General features: G+C 45.4%; 1 protein-coding gene and 2 long non-coding RNA genes across 3 annotated transcripts in view; 1 reads left to right on the top strand and 2 right to left on the bottom strand.

Moving 5' to 3' along the window:
* The window catches only part of LOC115172617 (steroid hormone receptor ERR2), a 63,166-nt gene extending 62,341 nt beyond the window's left edge, over positions 1–825 (bottom strand). The window contains exon 1 of the mRNA XM_029730238.1: positions 61–825. The gene's annotated coding sequence lies outside the window, so the exon portion shown is untranslated. The remainder of the gene's footprint in view (positions 1–60) is intronic.
* LOC115172618 (uncharacterized) lies at positions 379–26,020 on the top strand. Its single transcript, XR_003871464.1, has 3 exons — positions 379–500; positions 2,833–2,865; positions 25,657–26,020. It is a non-coding gene; the product is annotated as an uncharacterized LOC115172618 (long non-coding RNA).
* LOC115172619 (uncharacterized) lies at positions 7,538–9,900 on the bottom strand. The gene is made up of 3 exons (XR_003871465.1): positions 9,736–9,900; positions 8,311–8,442; positions 7,538–7,576 (listed from the first exon to the last, which is right to left on the bottom strand). It is a non-coding gene; the product is annotated as an uncharacterized LOC115172619 (long non-coding RNA).
* Positions 26,021–26,869: the final 849 nt, after the last annotated feature.

Here is a 26,869-nt window from a genome sequence, read left to right as displayed (position 1 = left end):
TCAGAAAAGTAGTTCAATGATAATAAATGGAAGAGAAAAGTAAGGTGGAGAATACTCTACCTTTACAGACAGGTTATATCAAATCCCTCAGGTGCTACGGTGTAGGGTTGGTGTCTTCAGGTTGTAGGAGCGGCTACCTTTGTGATTGTGAATGCGCCGTTTTAGTCATACGACAGTAGGCTACATCTATCAACTCCTCCTCCAGCCTTCGCCCTTTTACACTATATTCTCCATCCCCTGCGGCGAAACCAAACATCCGTCGCAGAGATCAAGATGCCTATGCAGCTGAGAAGTCATTACTGACCTTTACTGTTATAGTTACTGAGAAAAAGTCAGAGATAATTTGGATAACTGACACTGAATATTCGCTCCCTTTCCCCTCCCTCTCGGGGTCCATAACAGCAACGTGTGCCTGGATTAGTGTAAATCTTCACCAAGAAAACAACAGTGACAGTTGACACGCGGTGCAAATCTTAAATACCACGGCAGTTCTGGAAAAGGTCGGTTGGATTCCACTGTTGATGAATAGATAACAAGACAATAGTAGCGTCGTCTGTAGCAGAGTGAGATCAGGGCGTTGCAAAAGTATCACATAGCTAACATTGTGACAGATCCCCAGGAAGTTTTGAGACGGTGAGAGTGGGGGCCAGATTTGTATGCAAATTGTCAGAAACCCCTTTCTTCATAACGGATGACCTCATTTCAGTTATTGTCTGAGAACGTGTAATTAGTTGTTCCTCTTGGAAATATCCCACTGCGCAGAAACTGGTTGATCCAATGTTGTTTCACGTAATTTCAACAAAAACAATCAATGTGACGCGTTGAAGCAACGTGGAAAACTGATTGGATTTGCAAAAAGTCATCAACATAAGCGAATTTCATAGGAACCACCCAACTTTTAACCTAAATCCAATGGCCTTTTTTTGTGTTGATTTCGAATGTAATTCACGTTAGTTGACAACTCAACCGAATGTAAATAAACAGTTGAACTGACTGCCATCTGTGCCCAGTGGGATGCATCAAGAGTTGCTGAAATTAGTGTAAACTATGGACAGTAAGCCACTGTTGGTGTGTCAGCATTGAATTTAGTAAACATAAAAGTTATTTTCAGTGTTTGATATGCTTGTTATCAAATCTATTGTTTCATAGGTTTCGTAGGCAATTGTGTAAAATAAAAATACATTAAAAAAAATGTAATGAGTTGGCTAACATAAAATTGCCTACTTTTAAAGATCACAGTATGGGATGATCATGAAGTCTTCCATTTGACGCTGGCCTTAAACTGAGAAAAGCCCTCATTCCTGAATACACCTTCCTCGAAGGCTTGTAGGTTATAGTTGAGGGACTACCAGGCACGTCAACTTCTCCGCTAGAGGGAGTGGTATTTCACCAGACCACCTAGGACGAGGGAGGCACTTTTATTTATTTATAACACATTGCAATTCATGAACTGAAGGAATGACAGGAACCTGCCAGCAACAAAATGCAATTTGTTTCTGTAATTTGCCCACTCTAGATCAATAAAAACATAAACCTTTCTATTATGGAAATCATGAAGTAATCATCATTATAAATGAATACATTAATAAGCCAAAGATAAAATACTGGGGTCCATGTTGATAGGCTATTGATAAAGTCCTTTGAAAGAGAACATTAGGCTAAGTTACATTAAAATGATAATATAGTCACTTTTAAAATATCAATATATTTAAATGCAATTAAGTGCATGTGAAAATGTATTCCAATTGAGGTGCACCAGGGGTTTCAGAAGATCACTTGATGTTTGAGTTTCATGGTAGAAATATAAATTAAAAGATCAGATTATCCCTTCAAAGGGAAAATCTATAAATGCAATTTGTTAAACGCACAGAATCCATCAGGCTGGAGAAATTACAACAGTGGCCCTGTTTAGTTCCCAATAAAAAAACGCTTCCTTAGATGGTTACATTTCAAGGTGATTATTGGCTCAGCTTTCAGCAACTCACTCACTTACTAGGCAGGTCAATGAAACCAGTGAGTTTCCATCCTGCATGGAGTTATTATCAGTGCCTTGGTGGGATCAGTGGTGTCAGAGACTCCAGCCACCCAAGCGCCATGGCAAGCAGTACTACTGTACCATGTCTGGAACCAACAGGACCCTGAACAGCTTTTACCCCCAAGCCATGAGACTGCTAAACACACTACTAAATAACTAATCAAATGGCTGCTCGGACTACCTACATTGACCATTTTTTGCAGTAATTCCACCCACACACTCACACATACTTACAATGACACCAAACAAACACATACACATACACACACACACACACACACACACACACACACACACACACACACACACACACACACACACACACACACACACACACACACACACACTCTACATACGCTGCTGCTACTGTCTATTATCTATCCTGTTGCCTAGTCACTTTACCCCTACTTATATGTACAGAGCTACCTGAATTGCCTTGTTCCCCTGCACATCAACTTGGTACAGGTACTCCCTGTATAGCCATGTTATTTGTACTTGTTGTTTGTTATTCGCTGTGTATTTATTCCTTGTGTCACAATTTGTTTTATATATTTGTTTATTTTTTTTGCATTATCTTTAACTCTACATTGTTGGAAAATTACCCGTAAGTAAGTATTTCACTGTTAGTCTACACCTGTTGTTTACGAAACATGTGATGAATAACATTTGATTTTATTTGATGAATGAATAGACTGATTTCTTTTCAAACTACTGTGCACTCGTGCTTTTCAGTGTAGTCCACTATTATAATTGTCTTATTTACTTAATATTGTGTGTTTCTTCTCCTATTTCTATAGATCTGTAGGAGAGAGCTGGATAGAGACTATAAGGTAAGCTCCGTGCATGGCTGCTTTCCTTTAGCTCTACACTGTTTACTAACTTAATCATGATGATGTTGTAAACCCAGTGAAGTAACTCCCATGTCAAACAGGCAGAGAGAGGAGCTAAGAAACATCAACCATCAGACAGAATCACCATTAGTGATGTCCCGGGATCAAACAAACCAGGCATTAATCTCAACTCCCTCTCAAAACATTTGCATAATTCAAAGAAAGACAAACATTTTTCTTTCCATGGTTCGAACCAAATCAGAGTGCAGCTTCTCTCCCAACAACTGCTGTCAGCTCGCCTCTATCCCCCATCCCCTAAATTTAATTTGGAAGACATCTCCCCTCTCTTCCCATTTCTATGAATTCAGTGCACCTCATCCCTTAGATTTACTTGCTTAACAAATATGGACAGGAGACCTAAGTGGTTTTTGAAATCTTTGAATGGACTTTGGAGTGCCTGTGTTGTGCTGTGCTGGGTGGCTGCAGGGATGTTTCTTCTGCTCCCCCAGACTCCCTGGCTGGGAGATGGCAGTGCTGGGTGGAGAGGCAGTCTGGAAATGAGATAAGGATGTCTGATTCATAGGATCTGACAGGAAATCTATACTCTGCAATGTTTATAATCCAGCCATTACTACACGGCCAAATGAAAGAACAATAATCCAATCATTTACTCCATATTTACCTGAGGCAGATTCTCGGCTTTAAAAGTGAAGTGCTCACTGTGGCGGTGCGGTGGGGGCTATAAAGCGGCTGATGGAGAGTAGACGGACATGCTCCAGACTAGCAGAGAGTAGCAAAGCATGGACCTCCATGATGGAGAGCAGACAGGCTCCAGAGAGCAGCAGAGCATGGACCTCCATGCTCCCCAGACTGCAGGGGGAGTGGACTGTCCTCTGGAGGGCAGCATTCTGAGCAGTGGGAGTCACAATGCCTGATGATCTACCTGTATGGTCCTCAGGGTCAGAGGTCAGGGGTCGGTCACCACTGGTTATTAAGATACCATATATGTGACTCGTTTCTGGAAACTAGGCTTATGTCGCGGGTCACTACTTCACAGGAGACCCATTTGAACGTATACGTTTTTTTGCAGAAATGCCTTTTGGAAAATGGGAACTTTCATGCGCCTTAAAACAGACTTGTATGCCATCTGTAAATACAAATTAAAATTGTTAAATTATGAGCCTAGTTGGTTTAGCCACAGAAAAAGACAGCAACCTTACCGCTAGCCATGATTGGCTAAGATAATGAGTGGGCTGGACATGCCGAGAGATGAGATTGGATTGGTCTGCCATATACTGTAGCAGACGTCTGTCTATTTGAGCTGGTCAGTATGTGTAGGAAATCCTGTCTTAATGTGGCTTTAAAAAAAATGTATCGCGTAGAACAAGGGCATACAGTGAGGGAAAAAAGTATTTGATCCCCTGCTGATTTTGTACGTTTGCCCACTGACAAAGAAATGATCAGTCTATAATTTTAATGGTAGGTTTATTTGAACAGTGAGAGACAGAATAACAACAAAAAAATCCAGAAAAACGCATGTCAAAAATGTTATAAATTGATTTGCATTTCAATGAGGGAAATAAGTATTTGACCCCCTCTTAATCAGAAAGATTTCTGGCTCCCAGGTGTCTTTTTATACAGGTAACAAGCTGAGATTAGGAGCACACTCTTAAAGGGAGTGCTCCTAATCCCAGCTTGTTACCTGTATAGAAGACACCTGTCCACAGAAGCAATCAATCAATCAGATTCCAAACTCTCCACCATGGCCAAGACCAAAGACCTCTCCAAGGATGTCAGGGACAAGATTGTAGACCTACACAAGGTGGGAATGGGCTACAAGACCATCGCCAAGCAGCTTGGTGAGAAGGTGACAACAGTTGGTGCGATTAATCGCATATGGAAGAAACACAAAATAACTGTCAATCTCCCTCGGCCTGGGGCTCCATACAAGATCTCACCTTGTGGAGTTGCAATGATCATGAGAACGGTGAGGAATCAGCCCAGAACTACACGGGAGGATCTTGTCAATGATCTCAAGGCAGCTGGGACCATAGTCACCAAGAAAACAATTGGTAACACATTACGCCGTGAAGGACTGAAAACCTGCAGCGTCCGCAAGGTTCCCCTGCTCAAGAAAGCACATATACATGCCCGTCTGAAGTTTGCCAATGAACATCAGAATGATTCAGAGGACAACTGGGTGAAAGTGTTGTGGTCAGATGAGACCAAAATGGAGCTCTTTGGCATCAACTCAACTCGCCGTGTTTGGAGGAGGAAGAATGCTGCCTATGACCCCAAGAATACCATCCCCACCGTCAAACATGGAGGTGGAAACATTATGCTTTGGGGGTGTTTTTCTGCTAAGGGGACAGGACAACTTCACCGCATCAAAGGGACAAGGGACAGGGCCATGTACCATCAAATCTTGGGTGAGAACCTCCTTCCCTCAGCCAGGGCATTGAAAATGGGTCGTGGATGGGTATTCCAGCATGACAATGACCCAAAACACACGGCCAAGGCAACAAAGGAGTGGCTCAAGAAGAAGCACATTAAGGTCCTGGAGTGGCCTAGCCAGTCTCCAGACCTTAATCCCATAGAAAATCTGTGGAGGGAGCTGAAGTTTCGAGTTGTCAAACGTCAGCCTCGAAACCTTAATGACTTGGAGAAGATCTGCAAAGAGGAGTGGGACAAAATCCCTCCTGAGATGTGTGCAAACCTGGTGGCCAACTACAAGAAACGTCTGACCTCTGTGATTGCCAACAAGGGTTTTGCCACCAAGTACTAAGTCATGTTTTGCAGAGGGGTCAAATACTTATTTCCCTCATTAAAATGCAAATCAATATATAACATTTTTGACATGCGTTTTTCAGGATTTTTTTGTTGTTATTCTGTCTCTCACTGTTCAAATAAACCTACCATTAAAATTATAGACTGATCATTTCTTTGTCAGTGGGCAAACGTACAAAATCAACAGAGGATCAAATACTTGTTTCCCTCACTGTAAGTGTTGCTCTCCGCTTTCTGAAGGACCACATTTTGAAATCAGTGGAATTAGAGTATGATAGCTAAGGAGATGGAGAAAACACCTGTCTCCACATTATATCTTCAAACTAAGGGCAACCATGGCATCTGTGACAGGGAGGGGCATCCATCCATAATGTATACTGGTAAGATACTCCAACTAGCTACTTTTTCAGATATTACACATTTCTAATTTTGACAGAAATCATTTTAATTTCAAATGAAAGTGTACTGTTAGCTAGCTAGCTAACGTTAGCTGGCTGGCTCACTAGCTAACGTTATGTGTATGATCTTATTATTCGTATCTAAGAGCCATTTGCGTTGCTATTTATAGCTTGATGTTAGCTAGCTAACATTAAACCTGGTTGGTTAACTACCTGCAGATTCATGCAGGGTAGTAACGTCATGAGTTGCGATTATGGTTCATTGTTTAGCTAGCTAACTACATGTCTTAACCAAAGACTATTCACGTAACCATTTCAAAAACAATGTCACTGCGACAACTGTTGATAGACGAAGCTGGCAAATTAGCTAGAAAACTACTCCGATTTAAGAGCACTCTTGTCTGAGTGTGCCTGAGCGCAGAATAACTGATATTCAGCACCCGTTGAATATGGCCGTTGTCAGTAAACTAAGTCAAAAAAGCGCACATTTTTGCCAGCGGCACAGTTGCAGTCACCAACGCTCTGGATAACATAAAAGCATCCTAACCAGCTCTGGTAGTGAGCTGTTCTCTCATTTGTGTCTTGAAGTAGCTAGCCAATGTTAGCCAGTTAGCTTGGGTGCTTGACTGTTGTTGTTAGTACAGAATGCTCGGATCAACCCTTAAAGAGATGGGTGGGGCTAAAGCTTAAGAGGGTGTGAACGATGCTGAATGGGTGTAGACAAAGAAGAGCTCTCCAGTAGCTACCAAAATGTTCGAAGGCCATTTTCTCAAAAGTGAGGTTTATTAACTTTCAAAGCAGAATTACTTTCCCATTGTTCCTCAAATGCAGTGTATGATATACCATGTTGTAGCTCTGTGTCTCTGCTTTTATGCAATGTAAAAAACACAATTTCAAATAAGACCGAATCAAGGCGGTCAGTCACATATTAAGGTGGAACTGACAGCTGAACTATAGAAGACACCTGAATAATGTACCAACACTGGCAACACTTGAACATAATGTTAGGAGAGATTAATGGTTGCCCAAATAAAGACCTGTCTCGTTTGTCTTGGCTGTGTTGTCCAATTATGTGTAAAATTACTGGTCCTAATTCAGATTCCTGTTGTTTCTGGATACATGAGAGGTAATCTCTTCAGCTCCATAGATAACTTGACATAGAATACCATATAATACTTGGGGGATTACCTGTCTCCATAAGCATACATTGATTCCTAAGTAGAGAATTACTTATAATAAAGTATTTAATGGACAGTTGGAGCAGGTCCTCTTTGTGTTAGGGGTGGGGTGGGGGAGGTTTATCTTATTTGGGAAAGTGAAGGGGGCCTGGCCTTATCTGTCAATAAACAGTAATTAGATTTTGTGGCCGATAGCGTCGATTGGTTTCTAATCTAGCTGTCGCTCTGGACGTGTGTAATTAAAATCTTGATTGATAAAGGGGCAGAAACCCGCCCACGCCACCACTTACCTGACCCTACCCCCGACCCCTCCGCAGCACACACAGGGGGAGAGATATGAAGGAAGGCCTGGGGAAAAAACGGCACTTCTTATTGATCAGCCCTATCTACTTTCCTATCAATGCCCTCTTCTCACAGTAGAGGGGACAGTACAAAGGTTTCATTTGCACATGTCATACGTGGAACTTCATAGCTTATCTTAAACTAAGAGATTTATCTTACAAGCAAAAATATAGCTATTCTATGTGATTTGGTCAGCTAAATCTAATCATAACCCTCTTTATCTTCCATGTCTATGGTAACTTAAATCTAAGACAAAATATGGACATATGTAGCCTACAAAAAAACACTACATCCTTTGTTGTAATTGTGTGTGTTTGAGTGCCTGCCTGCTTGTGTGTGCGTGTGCATGTGTGTGTCCATTTGTGTGCGTGTGCGTGCATGCAGAGAGGTGTCTAGCCTCAGATCAGCCAAGTGAAATAAGGAGTTAAAACATGGTTGCCACTAATGAGGGGAAGGTTGCTGTGAATGTAATGCAATCAACGGAAGACACCCCTGAGGCCGTGGAGAGGATGAAACAAGAGCCATACACCTTCATCTAGTCCACTGACAGGCCTGTGAACCTGTGAAAACCGTCTGGACACACACACACACACACACACACACACACACACACACACACACACACACACACGCACACACACAGATACACTTATGCACCTACACTTTCACTCTCACCTACACACGCACATTCACAAAGGCTGAATGTCTGGTGCATAACACATGAGATAAATAACAGTTACCTTAAACTCAGTGGAATCCTACAGAGAATAGCTGGCAGAGAGGCGGTTCAAAAACACAGCCTCCAGACTTCACCGTCATCAGACTCATGCAGACACACCAGTGAAGAAGAAAGGATTTGTGCCGACTAAGTTCTGGAGAGAGAGAGAGAAGAGGGGAAAGAGAGAGAAAAAGAAAGAGAGAAAACACATCAAGCTGAAAGGGATCCAACTAAGGCAGTGGTTCCCAAACTGTGGGGTGCGCCCCCCAGGAATGGAGCAAGGGGTCGGCAGGGGGTGCACTGGGGTTGTCCCCCACCCCCCCAAAAAATATATAATATAGATAGAGAGATTTTTTTTTAGCAACTCAGTCCAGCTTTAAACTTACTCTTGAAAGTTGTAATAGTAGAATGCACAAAGTGTAATTTCGAAATTGGATAGTGCATCATCAATTCCTCTTGTCATGTTAGTCATTGCATACCTTAGAGAGCTATATTATTTATAATTTGTTAGAAATGTCCAGATCAACTAGCCCATTTTTTAGTTCGATTTTTTTGCTCAAAGATTTGTTGTTTTAAGAAATGCTGGAAAGGGGACCTTAGTGAAACAGTTTTGGAACTGCTGAACTAAGTCAGCATAGTGAAACCTGTACATCCAGGTGTTGCTTCTTTTGCCTCCAACCTGGCAACATGCTTTGGACGTTCAGTAGGTCATGTGAGGATATGAGATGTGCATAACGTGCATATTGAGTCAAACTAACAGACCTCACCTGTGTCTATGGTTTTCTACATCAGTAAATGGTTAGAGAGCATAGACTGCAGGGTTGTGACCTTTCCTGTCTGACACTGGTCACCTGCCATCACAAGCTACAAGGGCTGACCCACAGCAATGAATAATAGCTGCACACCCCCCATGACAGACAATTGTGCGCACACGCACAGAAATGCACAAACACACTCACCATTGTGATAAACCACCTCTCACTCAACATCATTCCAATTCGGGCTACCTCCATGAGAACATAATAAATAAAACATTTAAAGCATGTGCGTGCATGCTATTGTGCACATCGTGGTGGTGGTGGGGGGAGCAGTTAAAAGCGACTCTCAGAAAGCAGTGGTCCAGCACTTAATTTGATTCTTAATGGAAGGCAAAATTTCCACAGGAAAACTTCCATTGAGCACAAAATGAATTTCCTTAGTTTTCAATTTGGGAGGCTGTGAGTGGGATTGAGATTGATAAATGCTGGCAGAAGCAGCCCATGCGTGCTCTACCTCATTTAGTTGAGCAACGTAATTTCCACACTAAACAATGTGATTTATATGTGATCATCTAAACAAATTAAACATAGACTGTAATAAATCTCACTCTAAAAAATATTTTGCTCATTGACCATAAACAAAACACTTATCTTACAAAACATCAAATTTTGTATCATGACTTTATTACCTTGTAGAAATGTGTTTGAATTTAGTTCCATTCCAATTACTGTTTAGACCGACTTGTTTCCAACAAAGCAGTGATTCTCTCTTACGTTCTGGTTGAGAATTTTTCCTCTCCCAATCTCTACCAGTGGCAGTGGCGGAGCGTCCATTAGGGCGTTAGGAGTGGTGCCCCACTTGAAACAAATACAAATAATAATTAAAAAAAATGTATATGTATTTTTTTTACAACAAAATATATATTATAGAATTCAAGGACTATGCTTAAAATTGACATAAAAGTGTGGTTAATTTGTGTACCTTTTACTGTTTCAAATATACAGTATATTGTTCAAAATAAGCTGTTTATTTACCTACTGCTCAGCCATTAGCAGCTCCGGACGTTCGGCCTGCCGCCCAGCTCTTGCAAGCTTTTACATTACTTGCTATTGGGGGGGGGGGGCTGCAGCAATGAGATTGCAAGATTTCATCACATGTTTTTCACAGCACAAATTAAATGGACAGTCCTGGGGCATTGAAATGAATGCCCACGCCTTCTGGGTCTGCACTATCAGGTACTGAACAGATGGCTCTAAATTGCAATGAACATGTGAGTAAATAATCATGAGTCAGTGGGAGCCTGGGACCTGAACCGGACATCCACATCCATCAACAGTCGAAGGATAGAGGGATGCTCTAGCTAGAACCTTCTCGCAGATCTGGTATGACAAAAGAATACGTGGCTCTGTCACCTCCAGACGTTAGATGCTAGCTAGGGGACACTAGCTACCAGCAAGCTAGCATACCAGTAGCTAGCTTGCTAGCTCGCATACCAATCAAGTCTAACTAAAGTTGCTGGCAAGCTCATCATACTTGTGACATTATACTAGCTAACTATCCCCAGTTAGATAATTTGTGGCAACATGGGCAGCAGAAGATTTTGTTTTTACATGCGAAAGTGAAATAGGTGCATTTATGCAGTTGTTCAAATGCACAGACCACTTTATATATCTTTCCAAACAAACAACCGGTAATTTGAAAACTGCCACCATCCTGGGTATTCAGCCAATCAGCGGCTGATCAGTGGTATCACACTGGCATTTTGGGAGGCACAGTGGTAGACCCAGGGAGGGGTGATCAGGGTATCTCCCTACCCACATGCTGCCCGCTCTGCCCCTATCGCAACATTAAGAACGCCTGCAGCACCAGGGAGAGGGGAAGCTCCAGGGAGAGGGGCAGCACCAGGGAGAGGGGCAGCACCAGGGAGAGGGGCAGCTCCAGGGAGAGGGGTAGACCAGGGAGACGGGCAGCTCCATGGAGAGGGGCAGCTCCAGGGAGAGGGGTAGACCAGGGAGACGGGCAGCTCCAGGGAGAGGGGCAGCTCCAGGGAGAGGGGTAGACCAGGGAGACGGGCAGCTCCAGGGAGAGGGGCAGCTCCAGGGAGAGGGGTAGACCAGGGAGACGGGCAGCTCCAGGGAGAGGGGCAGCTCCAGGGAGAGGGGTAGACCAGGGAGACGGGCAGCTCCAGAGAGGGGCAGCTCCAGGGAGAGAGGCAGGCCAGGGAGACGGGCAGCTCCAGGGAGAGGGGCAGCTCCAGGGAGAGGGGTAGACCAGGGAGACGGGCAGCTCCAGGGAGAGGGGCAGCTCCAGGGAGAGGGGTAGACCAGGGAGACGGGCAGCTCCAGGGAGAGGGGTAGCTCCAGGGAGAGAGGCAGGCCAGGGAGACGGGCAGCTCCAGGGAGAGGGGCAGCTCCAGGGAGAGGGGTAGACCAGGGAGACGGGCAGCTCCAGGGAGAGGGGCAGCTCCAGGGAGAGAGGCAGGCCAGGGAGACGGGCAGCTCCAGGGAGAGGGGCAGCTCCAGGGAGAGGGGTAGACCAGGGAGACGGGCAGCTCCAGGGAGACGGGCACCTCCAGGGCGAGGGGCAGCTCCAGGGAGAGGGGTAGACCAGGGAGACGGGCAGCTCCAGGGAGAGGGGCAGCTCCAGGGAGAGAGGCAGGCCAGGGAGAGGCCCAGCAGTCTTACTGTACATATAGAGTAGACTGTGCCCTAGGAGCTGATAGAGCTAGGAGACAGGAGATAGAGAGCCTTAGAGTGAGGGAGGCAAATCATGGCTCAGGAACAGATCTTCCTCATGGAGGTAAAGAACCCAAATGGAATGTCAATTCATGATAAATTGGTAACCAAGGTTGGCTATGCCTGCAGAAAATTATATTTGAATAGTGTGGATATGGGGACAACAATAGCATAAAAGCATGTAATATTGTAAGATCAGTACAATAACACAAACATTTCCCTCTTGCTTTTGTCCTTATCATATTGATGCCTTTATTGATATCTTTTTAAAAATGTGCACAGAAAGTGCTATATAAGTTCATTCATGTTTACTGTTATGAGAGTCCTGGAGTATTCACGGAGTGGTAAACACACAGTAATAGATGAGTGTGAAGAGAAGCCCTCGTTTCCCCCCTGTGATTAAAAATGTATGTTGCCACACGCAGGCTCTGGTGTGGAACTCCCTGGCAAAGGAGCTCGTTAATATTCCAGACCATGTCTGGCTAATGTCTTAAAGTGATGGATAGGAGGGGGAGCTGCTGTTTGATTGTTCTTCACAGGCAGTCAGGGAGCTGGCTGCGCAGCGCGTGGGGATTTAAGGTGGAGGAATCCTCTTAAAGCTCCTCATTCATTCTCTCAGAAAACTCTGGGCCATTAATTGGCCCTGTCTACATGACTTCAGTGTTCTGAGGGCCAGTGGTATCCAGCTACAGCACTGGAGGTGGACTCTTAGATATTTCAAAGAGCCCTTGTCCCATAAAAGGCATTCAAGTGACATGAAATGACATTCATGTCAAGCCTGGGAGGCACATATACACCGCAGAAGAACGTCTTGATTCATGCACTGCCTATCTGCATTGCTGTATAAACATCCTCTTTAGAAAAAATGTATGTGTCACGTCCTGACCATAGTGAGTGGTTATTTTCTATGGTGGAGTGGTCAGGGTGTGACAGGGGGTGTTTGTCTGTTTTTTATGTCTATGTTCAGTTTCTAGTTTTGCATTTCTATGTTGGTGTTGTTTGGCATGACCTCCAATTAGAGACAGCAGGTTGTCGTTGTCTCTAATTGGATGTTCTATTTAAGTTGTTGTTTGTTTCACATGTGTTTGTGGGTGATTATTCGTTGTGAGTGTATTTGATCCTCCTGCATCACAGTTTGTTGTTTTGTGTATATTTTGAAGTGTTTAATTGTTGCATTCGGTTTCACTGGTTAAATAAATATGTGGAACTACGAAAACGCTGCATCTTGGTCCACTCATTCTAACAGCTGTGACAGAATCACCCACCAAATAAGGACCAAGCAGCGTGGTAAGGAGCAGCAGAAGTATCTGGAGGAATGGACTTGGGAGGAGATTTTAAATGGTAAAGGACCCTGGAGGCAGGCTTGGGAGTATCGTCGTCCGAGGGAGGAGATCGAAGCAGCGAAAGAGGAGCGACGATACTACGAGGCTCTATATGCACCGAAAGGCAAGGCTGAGAGGCAGCCCCACATTTTTTTTAGGGGGGGGGCAGAAGGGGAGTTGGGCAGAGTCAGGATGGAGTCCTGAGACACCTTCCTGTGCTTACTGTGGGGAGCAAGTGATGGAGCAGACACCGTATTTTGCGGTGAAGCACACTGCGTCGTCAGGGTGCATTCAAAGGCCGGTGTGAACTGTGCCCGCACCCCGCAGTTATCGAGCGGAGTTGAGCATCCAACCAGGGCGGGTTGTGCAGGCCGTACGCTCCAGACCTCCAGTGCGCCTCCAAGACCCAGTGTACCGTGTGCCTGCTCCGCGCACTCTTCCTCCAGTGCGCCACCATAGCCCAGTACGTCCTGTTCCTGCACTAGGCCGAAGGTGCGTGTTACTAGCCTGGCGCCTCCTATGCCAGTCCCACGTAGCAGACCTCCAGTGCGCCTCCAAGGCCCAGTGTTCCCTGTGCCTGCTCCGCGCACTCTTCCTCCAGTACGCCTCCATAGCCCGGTAAGACCGGTGCCTGCTTTGAGCACGCGGTTCGCAGTGCGTCTCCCCAGTCTGGTGAGACCAGTTCCAGCACCCTGTAGGAAGCCTCTAGTGATGGTCAATGGTACGACGTCTCCAGTGATAATCCATGGCATGAAGCCTCCAGTGAGGATCCATGGCCCGGAGCCTGTACTGTTAATCCATGGCACGAAGCCTCCAGTGATAATCCATGGCCCGGAGCCTCCAGTGATGATCCATGGCACAAAGCCTCCAGTGATTATCCATGACGCGGAACCAGTAGTGATGATCCATGGCACGGAGCCTGCAGCGAAGGTCCCCAGTCCGGAGCCTCCAGCGACGCTCTTCAGTCCGGAGCCTCCAGCGACGCTCTTCAGTCCGGAGCCTCAGTGACGCTTCTCAGCCTGGAGCCTCCTGCGACGCCTCCCAGTCCGGAGCCTCCAGCGACGCCTCCCAGTCTGGAGCCTCCAGTGACGCCTCCCAGTCCGGAGCCTCCAGCGACGGTCTGCAGCCCCGAGCCTCCAGCGACGGTCTGCAGCCCCGAGTCTCCAGCGGCGGTCTGCAGCCCCGAGTCTCCAGCGACGGTCTGCAGCCCCGAGCCTTCAGCGGCGGTCTGCAGCTCAGAGTCGTCAGCGGCGGCCTGCAGCTTCGAGTTTTCAGCGGTGGTTGGTGGTCTGAAGCATCCGGCGAGGATCCTTGGTCTGGTTCCTCCGGACATACAGAAGCGGGAGTATCAATGGGCAGTGGGGGTACCACGCCCGGAACCAAAGCCGCCGCCACAGACAGTTGTCACCCACCCTACCCTCCCTTTGTGTTGTGTTGTTTTTTAGGCGTGGTCGGAGTCCACACCTTTGGGGGGGGGGGGTACTGTCACGTCCTGACCATAGTGAGTGGTTATTTTCTATGTTGGAGTGGTCAGGGCGTGACAGGGGGTGTTTGTCAGTTTTTTATGTCTATGTTCAGTTTCTAGTTTTGCATTTCTATGTTGGTGTTGTTTGGCATGACCTCCAATTAGAGGTAGCAGGTTGTCGTTGTCTCTAATTGGAGGTCCTATTTAAGTTGTTGTTTGTTTCACATGTGTTTGTGGGTGATTATTCGTTGTGAGTGTATTTGATCCTCCTGCATCACAGTTTGTTGTTTTGTGTATATTTTGAAGTGTTTAATTGTTGCATTCGGTTTCACTGGTTAAATAAATATGTGGAACTACGAAAACGCTGCATCTTGGTCCACTCATTCTAACAGCTGTGAGAGTATGATTTACACTGTTCAACGCATAAGGATGTTGATTTCAAGAAAACATGGATTGGACAAAAGCAAGTGATAAAATATGTGTTGAGGAAATAAATGATTGACTTCGTTGTTTTGAAGAGACAGTATTCTCTCCTAATATAATTCAGTGGTGTAATACACCCAGGAATAACTTTGACGATTATAGTGGATAATTAATATTTCCAAGGCATTCATATTTTGCTCCATGTAGCAGAGGATGTAATAACCCTTACAAACATTTAGGAATGTCAGTATTATTACACCAAACAAAGAGTGAATAAACCATGGGGCTGCATGAGTTAGCACCATACAGTAAATAAAATACACTGAGTGTACAAAACATTAAGAACACCTTCCTAATATAGAGTTGCACTTAAATAGAGATCTTAGCTTTCACCTGGATTCACCTGGTCAGTCTTCAGTGCCTTCAGAAAGTATTCACAACCCTTGATAATTCCACATTTTGTTGTGTTGCAGCCTGAATTCAAAATGGATAACATAAAAAAATTCTCACCCATCTACTCACAATACCCCATAATGACAAAGTGAACACATGTTTTTAGAAAGCTGTGCAAATGTATTGTAAATGAAATAAAGAAATACCCCTGAGTCAATAGTTTGTAGAAGCACCTTTGGCAGTGAATATAGCTGTGAGTCTCTCAGGGTAAGTCTCTAAGACCTTTCCACACCTGGATTGTGCAACATTTGCCCATTATTCTTTTCTTTTTTTTCAATCTATGTCAAATTGGTTGTTGATCATTGTTAGACAACCATTTTCAGGTCTTGCCATAGATTGTTGTATTAAGTCAAAACTGTAACTCGGCCACTCAGGAACATTCACTGTCTTCTTGGGAAGCAACTCCAGTGTTGATTTGGCCTTGTGTTTTAGATTATTGTCCTGCTGAAAGGTGAATTCATCTCCCAGTGTCTGGTGGAAAGCAGACTGAATCAGGTTTTCCTCCAGGATATTGCCTGTGCTTAGCTCCATTCCGTAGATTTTTTATCCTGAAAAACTCCCCAGTCCTTAACGATTACAAGCATACCCATATACATGATGCAGCCACCACTACGCTTCAAAATATGGATAGTGGTACTCAGTAATGTGTTTTATTGGATTTGCCCCAAACATATCACTTTGTATTCAGGACAAAAAGTGAATTGCTTTGCCACATTTTTTGCAGCATTACTTTAGTGCCTTGTTGCAAACAGGATGCATGTTTTCAAATATTTATATTCTCTACAGGCTTCCCTTCTTTTCCCTCAGTTAATTAGGTTAGTATTGTGGAGTAACTACAATGTTGTTGATCCGTCCTCAGTTATGTCCTATCACAGCCATTAAACTCTGTAACGGTTTTAAAGTCACCATTGGCCTCATGGTTAAATCCATGATCGGTTACCTTCCTCTCCAGAAATTGAGTTAGGAAGGATGCCTGTATCTTTGATAAACTATCCAAAGAGTAATTAATAACTTCACCATGCTCAGAGGGATATTCAATATCTGCTTTTTCTATTTTAACCCATCTACCAATAGGTGCCCTTCTTTACGAGGCATTGAAAAACCTCCCTGGTCCTTGTGGTTGAATCTGTGGTTGAAATTCACTGCTTCACTGAAGGACTTTACAGATAATTGTATGTGTGGGGTACAGAGATGAGGTCATCATTCATAAATCATTTCTAACACTATTATAGCGCACCTAGTGAATTCATGCAACTTATTGTGTGACTTGTTAAGCACATTTTGTTTCCTTAACTTATTTAGGCTTGCCATACTTATTCTTCTCTGCTCCTCTGGGGATGTAGAGGTGAATCCAGGCCCTGCAGTGCCTGGCTCCAATCCTACTCCCCAGGCGCTCTCTTTTGATGACTTCTGTAACCGTAATAACCTTGGTTTCATGCATGTTAACATTAGAAGCCTCCTCCCTAAGTTTGTTTTATTCACTGCTTTAGCACACTCTGCCAACCCGGATGTCCTAGCTGTGTCTGAATCTTGGCTTAGGAAGTCCACCAAAAACTCTGAAATCTTCATCCCTAACTACAACGTTTTCAGACAAGATAGAACGACCAAAGGGGGCGGTGTTGCAATCTACTGCAGAGATAGCCTGCAGAGTTCTGTCCTGCTATCCAGGTCTGTACCCAAACAATTTGAACTTCTACTTTTAAAAATACACCTCTCCAAAAACAAGTCTCTCACCGTTGCCGCCTGCTATAGACCCCCCTCGGCCCCTAGCTGTGCTCTGGACACCATATGTGAACTGATTGCCCCCCATCTATCTTCAGAGCTCGTGCTACTAGGTGACCTAAACTGGGACATGCTTAACACCCCAGCCATCCTACAATCCAAGCTTGATGCCCTCAATCTCACACAAATTATTAATGAACCCACCAGGTACAACCCCAAAGCCGCAAACACTGGCACCCTCATAGATATCATCCTAACCAACGTGCCCTCTAAATACACCTCTGCTGTTTTCAACCAAGATCTCAGCGATCACTGCCTCATTGCCTGCACCTGTAATGGGTCACCGGTCAAACAACCTCCACTCATCACTGTCAAACGCTCCCTGAAACATTTCAACGAGCAAGCCTTTCTAATCGACCTGGCCCTGGTATCCTGGAAGGATATTGACCTCATCCCGTCAGTAGAGGATGCCTGGTTATTTTTTAAAAATGCCTTCCTCTCCATCTTAAATAAGCATGCCCCTTTCAAGAAATTTAGAACCAGGAACAGATATAGCCCTTGGTTCTCCACAGACCTGACTGCCCTTAACCAACACAAAAATATCCTGTGGCGTTCTGCATTAGCATCGAACTGCCCCCGCGATATGCAACTTTTTAGGGAAGTTAGAAACCAATACACACAGGCAGTTAGAAACGCCAAGGCTAACTTTTTCAAACAGAAATTTGCTTCGTGCAACTCCAACTCTAAAAAGTTCTGGGACATTGTAAAGTCCATGGAGAATAAGAACACCTCCTCCCAACTGCCCACTGCACTGAGGATAGGAAACTCTGTCACCGATAAGCCCACTATAATTGAGATTTTCAATAAGCATTTTTCAATAAGCACGGCTGGCCATGCTTTCCACCTAACTACCCCTACTGCATTCAACAGCACTGCACCCCCCACAGCTACTCGCCCAAGCCTCCCCCATTTCTCCTTCTCCCAAATCCATTCAGCTGATGTTCTGAAAGAGCTGCAAAATCTGGACCCCTACAAATCAGCTGGGCTTGACAATCTGGACCCTTTCTTTCTAAAATTATCTGCCGAAAATATTGCAACCCCTATTACTAGCCTGTTCAACCTCTCTTTCGTGTCGTCTGAGATTCCCATAGATTGGAAAGCAGCTGCTGTCATCCCCCTCTTCAAAGGAGGTGACACTCTTGACCCAAATTGCTACAGACCTATATCCATCCTACCCTGCCTTTCTAAGGTCTTCGAAAGCCAAGTCAACAAACAGATTACCGACCATTTCGAATCCCACCGCACCCTCTCCGCTATGCAATCTGGTTTCAGAGCTGGTCATGGGTGCACCTCAGCCACGCTCAAGGTCCTAAACGACATCGTAACCGCCATCGATAAGAAACAATACTGTGCTGCCGTATTCATTGACCTGGCCAAAGCTTTTGACTCTGTTAATCACCACATCCTCATCGGCAGACTCAGTAGCCTTGGTTTCTCAAACGATTGCGTCGCCTGGTTCACCAACTACTTCTCTGATAGAGTTCAGTGTGTCAAATCGGAGGGCCTACTGTCTGGACCTCTGGCAGTCTCTATGGGGTACCACAGGGTTCAATTCTTGGGCCAACTCTTTTCTCTGTATACATAAATGATGTCGCTCTTGCTGCTGGTGAATCTCTGATCCACCTCTACGCAGACGACACCATTCTGTATACTTCTGGCCCTTCTTTGGACACTGTGTTAACAACCCTCCAGACGAGCTTCAATGCCATTCAACTCTCCTTCCGTGGTCTCCAACTGCTCCTCAACACAAGTAAAACTAAATGCATGCTCTTCAACCGATCGCTGCCTGCACCTGCCCGCCTGTCCAGCATCACTTCTCTGGACGGTTCTAACTTAGAATTTGTGGACAACTACAAATACCTAGATGTCTGGTTAGACTGTAAACTCTCCTTCCAGACTCACATCAATCATCTCCAATCCAAAGTGAAATCTAGAATTGGCTTCCTATTTCGCAACAAAGCATCCTTCACTCATGCTGCCAAACATACCCTCGTAAAACTGACCATCCTACCAATCCTCGACTTCGGCGATGTCATTTACAAAATAGCCTCCAATACCCTACTCAACAGGCTGGATGCAGTCTATCACAGTAACATCCGTTTTGTCACCAAAGCCCCATATACTACCCACCACTGCGACCTGTACGCTCTCGTTGGCTGGCCTTCGCTTCATAATCGTCGCCAAACACATTGGCTCCAGGTCATCTACAAGACCCTGCTAGGTAAAGTCCCCCCTTATCTCCGCTCACTGGTCACTATAGCAGCACCCACCTGTAGCACGCGCTCCAGCAGGTATATCTCTCTGGTCACCCCTAAAGCCAACTCCTCCTTTGGTCGTCTCTCCTTCCAGTTCTCTGCTGCCAATGACTGGAACGAACTACAAAAATCTCTGAAACTCCCTCACTAGCTTTAAGCACCAGCTGTCAGAGCAGCTCACAGATCACTGCACCTGTACATAGCCCATCTATAATTTAGCCCAAACTACTACCTCTTCCCCTACTTTATTTATTTATTTTATTTATTTTGCTCCTTTGCACCATATTATTTATATTTGAACTTTGAACTTTCTTCAAACTACAAATCTACCATTCCAGTGTTTTTCTTGCTATACTTTATTTACTTTGCCACCATGCCATTTTTTGCCTTTACCTCCCTTATCTCACATCATTTGCTCACATTGTATATAGTCTTATTTTTTTCTACTGCATCATTGATTGTATGTTGTTTTACTCCATGTGTAACTCTGTGTTTTTGTATGTTGTCGAACTGCTTTGCTTTATCTTGGCCAGGTCGCAATTGTAAATGAGAACTTGTTCTCAACTTGCCTACCTGGTTAAATAAAGGTGAAATAAATAAAAAAAATAACAAAGGGGTTTACTCAATACATACTGTACATTTCAGCTTTTCATTTAATACATTTTTACAAATTTCAAATAACATAATTCCACTTTGACATTATGGGGTATTGTGTGTAGGCCAATGACAAAAAAATCTCAATTTAATCAATGTTAAATTCAGGCTGTAACACAACAAAATGGGTAAAAAGTCAAGGGGTGGGTGTAACGTAGACGCAGGGAGTCAGGAAGCAGGTGCAGTTAGTGAGTTTAATGATAACGAACAAGGAACGATACAAAACTAGAGAAGCGTCTGACATGGAAACACAAACAATTCTCCCTGATGACTGATGAAACAGAGTGCTAGATAAACGGTAATTAATGAAAGTAGTAATGAAGTCCAGGTGTGACTGATAATAGGGCGCAGGTGTGCGTAATGATGGTTGCCAGGTGTGCGTAAAGATGCGTTGCCAGGACCGGTGGTTAGTAGACCGGTGACATCGAGTGCTGGAGCGGGAAAGCGGGAGTAAATGTAACAGTAACCCCCCCCCCCCCCCCCGACGAGCGGCTCCATCCCCAGGATGACACCAGCCAGGGGGACGGGCCCGCGGGCGAGGAGCGGACCAGTCCGGTCGAGGAAGGTGGAAATCTCAGATGATCTTGGGATCTAGAATGTCATCCACCGGAATCCAACACCGCTCCTCTGAACCGTACCCCTCCCAGTCCACCAGGTACTGGAGCCGACCCCCACGAAGTCGGGAGTCCAGGAGGGATCTGACGGCATAGGCAGGGCTCTCCTCAATGTCCAACGGAGGCGGAGGGGTGTCGTGGGGGACGGCATCAGCCAAGGGACCAGGAACCACTGGACTGAGGAGGGAAACATGAAAAGATGGGGAGATCCGGTAGTTAATGGCGAGTTGTAATCTGTAAGTTACCTTGTTGACCCTCCGGAGGACCTTGAATGGCACCACAAACCGGGGACTCAGCTTCTTACAGGGCAGGCAGAGCGGAAGGTTCCTGGTGGAGAGCCAGACGCGATCACCAGGATGGAACACAGGGGCCTCACTGTGGAGGCGATCCGCCTGCTCTTTCAAAATTAAATCAAATCAAATTTTATTAGTCACATGCGTCGAATACAACAGGTGTAGACTTTACAGTGAAATGCTTACTTACGAGCCCCTAACTGACAGTGCAGTTTAAAAAAATATGGATAAGAACAAGAGATAAAAATAACAAGTAATTAAAGAGCATTAGTAAAAAATAACAATATATACAGGGAGGTGCCGGTACAGAGTCAATGTGCGACGGCACCGGTTAGTTGAGGTAGTATGTACATGTAGGTAGAGTTAATTAAAGTGACTATGCATAGATGACAAAGAGAGTGGCGGTGGTGTGGAGAGGGGAGAGGGGAGGGCAATGCGCATAGTCTGGGTAGCCATTTGACTAGATGTTCAAGAGTCTTATGGCTTGGGGGTAGAAGCTATTTAGAAGCCTCTTGGACCTAGACTTGGCACTCTGGTACTGCTTGCCGTGTGGTAGCAGAGAGAACAGTCTATGACTAGGGTGGCTGGAGTCTTTGACAATTTTTAGGGCCTTCCTCTGACACCGCCTGGTATGAAGGTAGTAATGAAGTCCAGGTGTGACTGACAATAGGGCGCAGGTGTGCGTAATGATGGTTTCCAGGTGTGCGTAAAGATGCGTTGCCAGGACCGGTGGTTAGTAGACCGGTGACGTTGAGTGCTGGAGCGGGAAAGTGGGAGTAAACGTAATAGAGGTCCTGGATGGCAGGAAGCTTGGCCCCAGTGATGTACTGTGCCGTTCGCACTAGCCTCTGTAGTGCCTTGGGGTCGGAGGCCGAGCAGTTGCCATACCAGGCAACAATGCAACCAGTCAGGATGCTCTTGATGGTGCAGCTGTAGAACCTTTTGAGGATCTGAGGAGCATGCCAAATCTTTTCAGTCTCCTGAGGGGGAATAGGTTTTGTCATGCCCGCTTCACAACTGTCATGATGTGCTTGGACCATGTTAGTTTGTTGGTGATGTGGACACCAAGGAACTTGAAGCTCTCAACCTGCTCCACTGCAGCCCCGTCGATGAGAATGGGTGTGTGCTCGGTCCTCCTTTTCCTGTAGTCCACAATCATCTCCTTTGTCTTGATCACGTTGAGGGGTTGTTGTCCTGGCACCACAAGGCCAGGTCTCTGACCTCCTCCCTATAGGCTGTCTCGTTGTTGTCGGTGATCAGGCCTACCACTGTTGTGTCATCAGCAAATTTAATGATGGTCTTGGAGTCGTGCCTGGCCATGCAGTCATGAGTGAACAGGGAGTACAGGAGGGGGCTGAGCACGCACACCTGAGGGGCCCCTGTGCTGAGCATCAGCGTTGCGGATCTGTTGTTACTTACCCTTACCACCTGGGGGCGGCCCGTCAGGAAGTCCAGGATCCAGTTGCAGACGGAGGTGTTTGGTCCCAGGGTCCTTAGCTTATTGATGAGCTTTGAGGGCACTATGGTGTTGAATGCTGAGCTGTAGTCAATGAATAGCATTCTCACATAAGTGTTCCTTTTGTCCAGGTGGGAAAGGGCAGTGTGGAGTGTAATAGAGACTGCATCATCTGTGGATCTGTTTGGGCGGTACGCAAATTGGAGTGGGTCTAGGGTTTCTGGGATGATGGTGTTTATGTAAGCCATGACCAGCCTTTCATGGCTACAGACGTGAGTGCTACGGATCGGTAGTCATTTAGGCAGGTTACACCATTCTGTATACTTCTGGCCCTTCTTTGGACACTGTGTTAAGAACCCTCCAGACGAGCTTCAATGCCATTCAACTCTCCTTCCGTGGCCTCCAACTGCTCCTAAACACAAGTAAAACTAAATGCATGCTCTTCAACCGATCGCTGCCTGCACCTGCCCGCCCATCCAGCATAACTTCTCTGGACGGTTCTAACTTAGAATTTGTGGACAACTACAAATACCTAGGTGTCTGGTTAGACTGTAAACTCTCCTTCCAGACTCACATCAATCATCTCCAATCCAAAGTGAAATCTAGAATTGGCTTCCTATTTCGCAACAAAGCATCCTTCACTCATGCTGCCAAACATACCCTCGTAAAACTGACCATCCTACCAATCCTCGACTTCGGCGATGTCATTTACAAAATAGCCTCCAATACCCTACTCAACAAGCTGGATGCAGTCTATCACAGTGCCATCCATTTTGTCACCAAAGCCCCATATACAACCCACCACTGCGATCTGTATGCTCTCGTTGGCTGGCCTTCACTTCATAATCGTCGCCAAACACATTGGCTCCAGGTCATCTACAAGACCCTGCTAGGTAAAGTCCCCCCTTATCTCCGCTCACTGGTCACCATAGCAGCACCCACCTGTAGCACGCGCTCCAGCAGGTATATCTCTCTGGTCACCCCTAAAGCCAACTCCTCCTTTGGTCGTCTCTCCTTCCAGTTCTCTGCTGCCAACGACTGGAACGAACTACAAAAATCTCTGAAATTGGAAACACTTATCTCCCTCACTAGCTTTAAGCACCAGCTGTCAGAGCAGCTCACAGATCACTGCACCTGTACATAGCCCATCTATAATTTAGCCCAAACTACTACCTCTTCCCCTACTGTATTTATTTATTTTATTTATTTTGCTCCTTTGCACCATATTATTTATATTTGAACTTTGAACTTTCTTCAAACTACAAATCTACCATTCCAGTGTTTTTCTTGCTATACTTTATTTACTTTGCCACCATGGCATTTTTTTGCTTTTACCTCCCTTATCTCACATCATTTGCTCACATTGTATATAGTCTTATTTTTATTTTTTTCTACTGTATTATTGACTGTATGTTGTTTACTCCATGTGTAACTCTGTGTTGTTGTATGTTGTCGAACTGCTTTGCTTTATCTTGGCCAGGTCGCAATTGTAAATGAGAACTTGTTCTCAACTTGCCTACCTGGTTAAATAAAGGTGAAATAAATAAATAAAAAAAGAGTTCTTGGGCACAGGCACTATGGTGGTCTGCTTAAAACACGTTGGTATTACAGATTCGGACAGGGAGAGGTTGAAAATGTCAGTGAAGACACTTGCTAGTTGGTCAGCGCATGCTCACAGTACACGTCCTGGTAATCCCTCTTGACCCTGCGGCCTTGTGAATGTTGACCTGTCTAAAGGTCTTACTCACATTGGCTGCGGAGAGCATGATCACACAGTCTTCCGGTACAGCTGGTGCTCTCATGCATGTTTCAGTGTTATTTGCCTCGAAGCGAGCATTGAAGTAGTTTAGCTCAGGCCCACATCTATGCACTTATTGATGATGCCAATGACAGATGTGGTGTACTACTCAATGCCATTGCAGGAATCCCGGAACATATTCCCGTCTGTGCAAGCCAAACAGTCCTGTAGCTTAGCATTTTCTTCATCTGACCACTTTTTGATCTAGTCAATGGTGCTTCCAGCTTTAATTTTTGCTTGTAAGCAGGAATCAGGAGGATGGACGTGGGACGGTGCGCTGGAGTCTCACTTGGGCATTGGGTCACTCCCCCTGACAGTCATGGCAGTAGCTCCTCAGGAACTTCCCCTGGTTCATGCTCTCCTCCTGCCCGTTAGACTGAGGCCAGTACCCAGAAGTGAGGCTTACCGTGACCCCTAGCTTCTCCACCAGGGCCTTCCATACACGTGATGTGAATTGGGGGCCACAATCAGAGATGATATCCCCCGGAAGGCCAGCCAGAACAGTGCCTTAGTGACCTGTATAGCGAGGGATTAAACAGCATTATTTAGAGATTCTGTCCACTATCACAAAAATTTTGGAAAAAACTTCAGAAGAGTGGAGATCAGTGACAAAATCAATGGAAAGATGAGACAAAGGATGCTGAGGCACTGGAAAGGGAAGGAGTTTCCCTGCTGGAACGTTCCGGAGGAATTTGGATTGGGCACACACGAAACAGGAGTTGACATAAGGAGTGATGTCCTGTCCCAAGGTGGACCACCAGTACTCTCCAGAGATTAACTGAATGGTGCGGGTGATACCTGGATATCCAGCAACGACAGCTGTGTGTGCCATGATCAACAGCCAATCCCTTTTCCCTGTGGGAATGTAGGTGCGCTCAGGAGGACAGGTAGCAGGTGCGGGTTCCTTCTCCAGGGCCTGGCAAATATCCACATCTACGTCCCAGAGCACGGGGGCTAAGACTCGAGAGGGCAGAATTATGGGTGCACTCAAGACAGGAACCTCTTCCGATTTGTAGAGACGGGACAGGGCATCAGCTTTGATGTTATTTTAACCTGCGTGATATGTCAGCTCGATATAGAATCTGGTGAAGGGCCCACCTGGCATGGCGCGGGTTCAGTCACCAGTCTACTAAGCATCACTCCTGGCAACCCATCTGTACAATTTACTTTCAGCCACACCTGGACTTTATTACTACCTTCCTTAATTACCGTTTATCTAGCACTCTGTTTTGTCAGTCATCTGGTAGTATTGTTTGTGTTTCCATGTCAGACGCTTCTCTTGTTTTGTATCGTTCCCTGTTGTTATCATTAAACTCACTAACGGCATCTGCTTCTTGACTCCCTGCGTCTACTTTACAGAATACTACCTCTACAAATGGAAGCAGCAGTTAATCAAGACATCTCCCAGATGGTTGGCGAACACCACGACCAGCTGCCTCATTTGGGAACAGCTATGGATGGGGTCCTCCGCGTTCTTCAATGAGTCGACTCAGTGAGCCAGTACCCCAGCCCATCCAGCAGTCCGTACTGGTCAGCGATGCCCGCTTGTCCCTCCCGGACAAATATGACAGGACTCCATCAAAAGGCTGTGGCTTCCTACTCCAGTGCTCCTTCTATTTCGTTGATCAGATGGGAGCCAGAGTGGGTGTCATGCCCTGACCAGTAAAGGGGTAATTTTGTTATTGTAGTTGGTCAGGACGTGGCAGGGGTGTGTTTGTTTTGTGTTGTTGGGTTTTTTGGGTACTGTTCTATGTCATCTATTTCTATGTGATTTTCTAGTTGTTCTATTTCTATGTTCAGGGTTTTGCTTTGTCCTTCAATTGGAGGCAGCTGTTCTTCGTTGCCTCTAATTGGAGGCCATATTTAAGTAGGGGTTTTCAGCTTGTGTTTTGTGGGTGGTTGTTTCCATGTATAGTCAGTGTACCTTACAGGACTGTTTTCGTCGTTCTTTTGTTCAGTGTTCATTTTCTTTCAATAAAACAAGAAGATGATTCACATACCCGCTGCATTTTGGTCCACTCCATACGACGCTTGTGACAGTGGGAGAGCGGGAGTAGACATAACAGTGGGAATACTGTATGTCATGGAAAGAGCAGACGTTCATGATGTTTTGTACACTCAGTGTATTAACGACCAGTAGAGTTATCTGCATGTCTACAGTAGACCAGTAGAATTATCTGCATACCTACAGTAGACCAGTAGAGTTATCTGCATACCTACAGTAGATCAGTAGAGTTATCTGCACACCTACAGTAGACCAGTAGAGTTATCTGCACACCTACAGTAGACCAGTAGAGTTATCTGCATGTCTACAGTAGACCAGCAGAGTTATCTGCATACCTACAGTAGACCAGCAGAGTTATCTGCATGTCTACAGTAGACCAGTAGAGTTATCTGCACAGCTACAGTAGACCAGCAGAGTTATCTGCACGTCTACAGTAGACCAGTAGAGTTATCTGCATGTCTACAGTAGACCAGCAGAGTTATCTGCACGTCTACAGTAGACCAGTAGAGTTATCTGCATGTCTACAGTAGACCAGTAGAGTTGTCTGCATACCTACAGTAGACCAGT

The sequence above is a fragment of the Salmo trutta genome, chromosome 33, assembly GCF_901001165.1.
Source record: "Salmo trutta chromosome 33, fSalTru1.1, whole genome shotgun sequence".
Classification (NCBI taxonomy): domain Eukaryota; kingdom Metazoa; phylum Chordata; class Actinopteri; order Salmoniformes; family Salmonidae; genus Salmo; species Salmo trutta.
This window is presented reverse-complemented; position numbering and strand designations above follow the sequence as displayed.